Source organism: Vipera berus (genome assembly GCF_964194415.1).
Source record: "Vipera berus genome assembly, chromosome: 5".
NCBI classification, from domain to species: domain Eukaryota; kingdom Metazoa; phylum Chordata; class Lepidosauria; order Squamata; family Viperidae; genus Vipera; species Vipera berus.
In genome coordinates, this window is record NC_138207.1 from 101,759,913 (window position 1) to 101,768,320 (window position 8,408).

Consider the following 8,408-nt stretch of genomic DNA (forward strand, 5'->3'; position numbering starts at 1 on the left):
CTCTGTCTCTCTGTCTCTCTCTGTCTCTCTCTGTCTCTGTCTCTGTCTCTCTCTCTCTGTCTCTGTCTCTCTCTCTCTCTCTGTCTCTCTCTGTCTCTGTCTCTCTCTCTGTCTCTCTCTGTCTCTGTCTCTCTCTCTCTCTCTCTCTCTCTCTCTCTCTCTCTCTCTCTCTCTGTCTCTCTGTCTCTCTGTCTCTCTCTCTCTCTCTGTCTCTCTGTCTCTCTCTCTCTCTCTCTCTCTCTCTCTCTCTCTCTCTCTATCTATATATATATATATATATATATATATATATATATATATATATATATATATATATATATATATATATGTTTTCGTAGATTTTCGCGGGTGTCTGTATGTGTAGATCTAGAGTCTCGGGTTTCTTCCCGCGTTCCTTTCATCTTCAGAAAGTTGTGGCGACGTTTCTTTCATCTTCAGAAAGTCCTTTCATCTTCAGAAAGTTGTGGCGACGTTGATGACGGATGGGATTTCGTCGAAACGTCGCCACAACTTTCTGAAGATGAAAGGAACGCGGGAAGAAACCCGAGACTCTAGATCTACATATATATATATATATATATAAGGGAGGCGGTGGCTCAGTGGGTTAGGACGCTGAGCTTGTCGATCAGAAGGTCGGCAGTTTGGCGGGTCGAATCCCGAGTGCCGCGTAACAGAGTGAGCGCCTGTTACTCGTCCCAGCTTCTGCCAACCTAGCATTTGGAAAGAACGTAAAAATGCAAGTAGAAAAATAGGGACCACTCCGGTGGGAAGGTAACAGCGTTCCGTGCGCCTATGGCGTTTAGTCATGCCGGCCACATGACCACGGAGACGTCCTCGGACAAGCGCTGGCTCTTCGGCTTTGAAACGGAGATGAGCACCGGCCCCTAGAGTCGGAAACGACTAGCACGCATGTGCGGGGGAACCTTTACCTATATATATATATATATATATATATATATATATATATATATATATATATATATATATATATATATATATATATATATATATATATATATATATATATAGAGAGAGAGAGAGAGAGAGAGAGAGAGAGAGAGAGAGAGAGATATGCTACAAGGGCATAAAGAGACACGGAAAGAGACATACTTGGCATCTCAAGACAAGATAGAAAGACCCAAACATGGATGAGAGAACAAACGAAAATCTATGATGCCATCAAGAGAGTAAAAAAATGGAAACGGGCTGGCCACACAGCAAGAGGAACCCAGGGCAGCTGGGCCAAGGCGGTCACAGAACGTATGATCAAAAGCGTCCACGAAAGTGACCTAAAAAAAGACGGAGCGACGAGATCAGCCAAGTCCTGCAGGCCCAACCAGTAAAAGGAAGCTCAGGGCCACGTTGGTTGGAAACATGCGGAAGAGGCCCTCATCCTGCAGTGCCAGACCATGGCTAAAATTATGATAACGGTGGTGACGATGATGATATTACAGTACATGTTTCCTCTTGAGTCTCTCCGGAGTCAAACTTGACTTTTGTTGACTTCATGGACAAATCCATTTATGATTCTTGGCAGCAAAGTGCAAGTGATTTGCCGGCCTAGTTTTTAAACTTCCCAATCCAGTGCCTAGCTCTAGGGTTTTCCTTGTGGTCCTCCATCTAAATATGACCCCGTTTTGACCCTGCTTAACTAGGCGATGCCATTCTGCTGAGCCCAGCCATTTGCATGTACTCCGAATGGCAACGTGGCGATTTACACCGATTCAGGTGGAAACACTTGAGAAATTGTTCATAGCGCTCGGCCAGCTGGAGAGAATTCCCCCACCCTTCCACATTTAAATGCAAACATTACAAAACAGGTAAAGAATTGGCTTTTCTGCTACACAATCAGTAAAGATGGTCAGCTTCCTGCTTTGCCATTCCCTCCTGGCAACGGAGAAGAGTTAGCAAGTGCCTTGCTTCCATTCTCAGTTCCAAAGTTTAATCGCCTCTTTATAACTCTGGATGGAAAGGGGTTTTGGGGTTTCCAATATGTTTGCCTTGAACCACCATTATCATACGTCAGCACAGTTGCTCAGCCGTGGAATGTGGACCAACTGCAAACATGTAAATGAAAGCTTGATTAAATGAAAGGAAAACAGCGAGAAAGTTGGACGGATCGCCCTTGGCACAGTCGCGTATCCTAAAATAAGACTAACTGTACCTGGACCAGCTAACTTGCACGAGTGAGGTTCAGCTAGCAAACTCTCTCTGCTATCAATTATTAAATTCTTCTGACCTTCACACCTCTCTCCATGCAGAAAACCCCGGATCTCTTATGCCAAACGTCTATAATGTGATTTGGGGGAGGAACTGTTGCTGGACCGTAACTTATTAAGAAGAGGTTGAACATTTGTCTGGAGTGGTATGGGCCAGTCTCCTGCCTGAGCAAGGGGCTGAAGTGGAAGACCTCCAAGGCCCCTTCCAACTGTGTTACTCCGTTAGTCACAGAAGACACAACCAGTATGGGAAAGGGGGAAGGATGCTCCAAAATTGTAGTTCAGCAACAATGGGAAGAGTTTCTGCTCCCCATCCACATCCCATTGGCACACACTGGACCTTAAGAAGAAAAGAAAAAAAAATGTAATCTTTTTACAGAGAGAGAGAGAGAGAGAGAGAGAGAGAGAGAGAGAGAGAGAGAGAGAGAGAGAGAGAGAGAGAGAGAGAGAGAGAGAGAGAGAGAGTTACAGAGGTCTTCCTACAGACTTCTACTCAGCTATTTAAATAATTGGAATAATTCCTCTGAAAGAACCTCTGTTCGTAGAGCTGTAGAAAGCTGTGCAAAGATCACGCCATTGTCATTCCCTATTTTATTTTATTTATTTATTTTTGTTCTCTTTGCAAAATGAAGTCCTGGGTGACATCTAAGGCACAGTATGCTGCTTGTTTCCCTGCAAGGCTATGTGTAATGGAAACATTCATGCTTCCCCCCCCTCCTCTTTAATCTGTTAACCTAATGGCTCAGATCCTTAATGCATTAGAGAGCCTTAAACTGTGTCTCAGCCTGGGTCAAAGAAAGCAAACCACTGTCTGTAGCCTGACTACATTACGATGACATAAAAGAACTCTTGGCATAGTATGGTTGATTATTAAACATCTGCTGGTCTGTTTGTTTCCATGCGCTCGGCCTAAACCAAATCAAACCTAAAGCTAGCCAGACGCCGTTATATGTAGAGTTTTCAGTTATTTTAAAAAAAGTAAAATTCCCAGACGTCTGCTTTCTTTCATTCTTTTTGAGAGAAAGGACACCCATTTCATCCGAAGCTGCAGCGGAAAGACCGAAACGCTTTTAATCACTCATCAGCTTGAGTTTTTACAGAAACATTATTGCAGTTTCCCTTGGCCTAGTTCAGTGTTTTCAAACTTGACAACTTGTAAGATGTGTGGATTGCAACTTCCACAATTCTCCAGCCAGCAGGCCTTAAGATATGTGGACTTCAGTTCCCAGAATTCCCCAGCCACCAATGCCTTAAGACTTCTGGGAGTTGAAGTCCGCGCACGTTGGCATGTTAGGTGTTAAGACTCAACCAATGTGCAACATTGGAGCTTCTCCTAAGCTTGTGAAAGCTGCCTAGATTACTTCGCATTTTCAAGATTTAAAACTGGGAATTGCTGTTTGTCTTTGGCCTTGAAAGAAAATGATAAAACAAAACAAAATGATAACTTATTAAGTTACTTTAAAATAGAAAGAATCTGTTTGATTAAAGACTAAGCAGTTTAATTTTGCACCAGTTGAAGCTTTCAAATAATTCGAAGGGTTCCCCCACCTAGACTGAACTTTACAGTCAAATTGTAAAAGCCGCTCCCTATACATTTAGAAGATAGAAGTTGGAAGTGAGCTTGGAGGTCTTCTAGTCCAACCCCCTGCTCAAACAGATGACTCCATACTATTTCACACAAATGGCTGTCCAGTCGTCTCTTGAAAACCTCGAATGATGAGGCGCCCATAACTTTTGGAGGCCAGCGGTTCCATTGTTTAATTGTCTTCATTGTTAAGATGTTTCTCCTTAATTCCAGGTTGCTTCTCTCCTTGGTCAGTTTCCATACATTGTTTCTCGTCCTGCCCTCTGGTGCTTTGGAGAATAAGTCAACCCCCTCTTCTCTGGTCACAGAAATTGTGGCCAATACAATTGTGGACATCTGTCTCCTTTCCCTATACAAGGCTCTAGGAACTGTGCAAGTGGAGGCAAGGACTAAGTCATTCAGATCCCAAACATTGAAACATTTTCACATTCTTTGCTAGAACTGGGTGACCAGGTTGTGGGTAGATCATGACTTTGGAGGAACATTCTTATCAGATTGGTATTTCCATTCCTTCATGTAACATACTGGTTGGTCATTTGTGGGGTACCTGTGGCATTAATCCACTTCCATTCTTCGACAAGGCTAAACTGCTGGTAAAGTGATCACAAGGATCACTTGACTGTGCTGGACTTTATCCTTTGAGAAAAGCCATGAGCTGTTTTAGAGCGTGTTTTTCTGGACAAGTGTTGCAGGAGAGGAGAATGGAACGGTTGAGTAGAGTGGAATGGAATATAGAACAGAAAATGGATTGGAATGGTAGAATAGAGTGGAATGGAATAGAGTAGAGTAGAGTAATAGAATAGAATATAGAGTAGAATACAGTAGAGTACAGTAGAGTAGAATAATAGAATAGAATTGAATATAGAATAGAGTAGAGTAGAGTAGAACAGAACAGAACAGAACAGAACAGAACAGAACAGAATAGAATAGAATTTCTCTATTTAAAAGAAAGTTGAAGCCACCATTATATCAAATTGTTCCAGTGTTTAATACTAATTGAAATTGAAATTTAATCCTACCCTGAAAGTATGTCTTTTTATTTCCAGCCAGCAAGTGTATACATTGTAGTTTAAATATTCAAGAGTTTTGAGCGCTGCAAGCTCATTTTTAATGCCTTTTTTTAACTTGGGTTGGCCTGCATGCATGTATTTTGTTTATGAGGATAATTGCATACCCCCCCCCGCACACAAACACACCCTCCTCCAGTAGGTCTCTCATCCTGACAGTCCAATGTACAGTTTGAGAAAGACAGCTATCTCCGCAGAAACCAAGGACGGCTAGATTGTTACTTACTCAGTATAATTAGAACATCCATTCCACAGAGGGAAAACGTTTAAAAGATAAAGAGTGCATTTAAAAATGAATCTTTCCCCCCCTCCCTGCAATTTTTTTCATAATTGTACTTTCAGCAGCTTACGGGTGACGGTGGAAAAAGCTACTTAAGAAAAATTAGGTGCTTCATTTGGAGAGGAATGAGCGGGAGGGGAATTTGTCATTTTTCAACAGCCTGGATAGAAAAGAGTTCCCAGTTCTCCTTGTATTGGGACTATATTTCGCTTATCAGGTCCAGCGCTGGATATTTTAATTAAAAATGCCATGTTGGGCATTAAAGGTTGGCCATCTCTCTCTCTCTCTCTCTCTCTCTCTCTCTCTCTCTCTCTCTCTCTCTCTCTCTCTCTCTCTCTCTCTCTCTCTCTCTCCAACCCTCCCACTCTCACTCTCTCTCTCTCTTCCTCTCCCTCTTTCCGTCTCTCTCTCTGGAATTATTTTCAGAAGATATCACCAACAGGAGAAATATTACGAAAGGAAGACCTTTTTCCCCCAAATGTTCTTCCTAAAGCCCCCAACTCCGACCATTTGCAGAGTTTTCTCAACTGCTACAAGTGGGAAGTGGATGGGGTGTGACTGTGTGTGTGCGTGTGAGCATAAATCCTTGTGAGTCTGCCTCTCTGTGTACAAAAAAGGATGCCGGCCTCTTTGTCACCTCACGGAAAACGATAAGGGAGATTATTGCTTTACAAATACTGTAAACTTCCTGATTTTATATATAAAGTAAAGGTAAAGGTTCCCCCGCACATGCGTGCTAGTCGTTTCCGACTCTAGGGGCCGGTGCTCATCTCCGTTTCAAAGCCGAAGAGCCAGCGTTTGTCCGAGGACTTCTCCGTGGTCATGTGGCCGGCATGACTAGACGCCAAAGGCGCACGGAACGCTGTTACCTTCCCACCGTAGTGGTCCCTATTTTTCTACTTGCATTTTTACGTGCTTTCGAACTGCTAGGTTGGCAGAAGCTGGGACAAGTAACAGGCGCTCACTCTGTTACGCGGCACTCGGGATTCGACCCGCCAAACTGCCGACCTTCTGATCGACAAGCTCAGCGTCCTAACCCACTGAGCCACCGCGTCAATTTTATATATACATATATATATATAAAGTGTTTGTTAAGTATTTAGAATACCTTGCTAGGCCCCAAACATGGGACAAATCTTATTTCCTGTTTCAGCCTAACCCAAGGCCATCAACAGGCTGTAGTCACAGCAGTGACAGCTCATATTTGTGTAAACCTTTTTTTGGATTGCTAACAATCCCTTTAATTCTTTGTTAGCAATCCAAAAAAAATTACACACACACATATATATATATATGTACACACACACACACACACACACACACAGAGAGAGAGAGAGAGAGAGAGACAGACAGACAGACAGACAGACAGACAGACAGACACACACACACACACACACACACACACATATGCAGTGATATATATATATATATATATATATATATATATATATATATATATATATATATATATATATATATATATATATATATATATATATATATATATATATATATATATATATATATATATATATATATATATATATATATATATATATATATATATATATATATATATCCCTTCATGGATTACTGCCTTGTCGTGGCGAAGGGGCTTGCGTAATTCAATGAAGCTATGAGCTATGCCATGCAGGGCCACCCAAGACGGACAGGTCATAGCAGAGAGTTCTGACAAAACGTGATCCACTGGAGAAGGAAATGGCAAACCACTCCAGTATCTTTGCCATGAAAACCCTATGGACAGTACCAAAAGGCAAAACGATATGACGCCGGAAGATGAGCCCCTCAGGTCGGAAGGCGTCCAATATGCTACTGGGGAAGAGCAGAGGGCTAGTACTAGTAGCGCCAGAAAGAATGAAGCGACTGGGCCAAAGCCGAAAGGACGCTCAGCTGTGGATGTGTCTGGTGGTGAAAGGAAAGTCCGATGCTGTAAAGATTTTTTCTCCATAGGAACCTGGAATGTAAGATCCATGAATCAAGGAAAGCTGGACGTGGTCAAACAAGAGATGACAAGACTGAACATCGACATCTTAGGTATCAGCGAACTAAAATGGACAGGAATGGGTGAATTTAATTCAGATGACCATCAGGTATACTACTGTGGGCAAGAATCCTTCAGAAGAAATGGAGTAGCCTTCATAGTCAATAAAAGAGTAGGAAAAGCAATACTGGGATACAATCCTCAAAATGACAGAATGATCTCAGTTCGAATCCAAGGCAAACCATTCAATATCACAGTAGTCCAAGTCTATGCCCCAACCACCAGTGCTGAAGAGGATGAAATTGACCGGTTCTATGAAGCCCTACAGCACCTTATAGAACTAACACCAAAAAATGATGTTCTTATTTAATTTAATATTTGCATTTGTATACCGCCCTTTCCCTGAGGACTCAGGGCGGTTTACAGGGAATTAAAAATCAAAACATACAAAAGTTAAAACCAATTAAAAAGCATTAAATTCACCCTGTACATTAAAACCCCAGTTAAAATTTTCTCCTCAGCCTGGGCCCGAGAGCTCAAAGAGCCAGGTCTTCAGGCCCCGGCGGAATGATCGGAGGTCGGGAGCAGTCCTCAACTCTACCGGCAGCTGGTTCCAGAGGGCAGGCGCTCCCACTGAGAAGGCCCTATCCCTGGGTGTCACCCGCCGGCAATCTCTCACCGGCGGAACCCTGAGCAGACCCTCCCTGTGAGAGCGCACTGGGCGAAGGGCGTTTGATGCCGGCAGCAGGTGTTCCCTCAAATAACCCGGACCCAGGCCATGTAGGGCTTTATAGGTGATAACCAGCACCTTGAATTTCACCCGGAGGGCAACCGGAAGCCAATGCAGCTCGCGGAGTAGAGGTGTTACATGGGAGTATCGGGAAACCCCCATTACAACTCGCGCGGCCGCATTCTGCACCAGTTGAAGCCTCCGAGTGGTCTTCAAGGGCAGCCCCATGTAGAGAGCGTTACAGTAGTCCAAACGGGAGGTCACAAGCGCATGAGTGACTGTGCGTAGGGCGTCTCGGTCCAGATAGGGACGCAACTGGCGCACCAGGCGAACCTGTGCAAAAGCCCCCCTGGTCACGGCTCCTATGTGATCTTCAAAATTGAGCCGTGAATCCAGGAGGACGCCCAAGTTGCGAGCCCTATCAACGGGGGGTAACACCTCACCCCCCATCGTTAAAGGTGGAATAACTTGGTTAACCCGAGACGCCGATATGCACAGCCACTCAGTCTTATCATCATGGGGGAT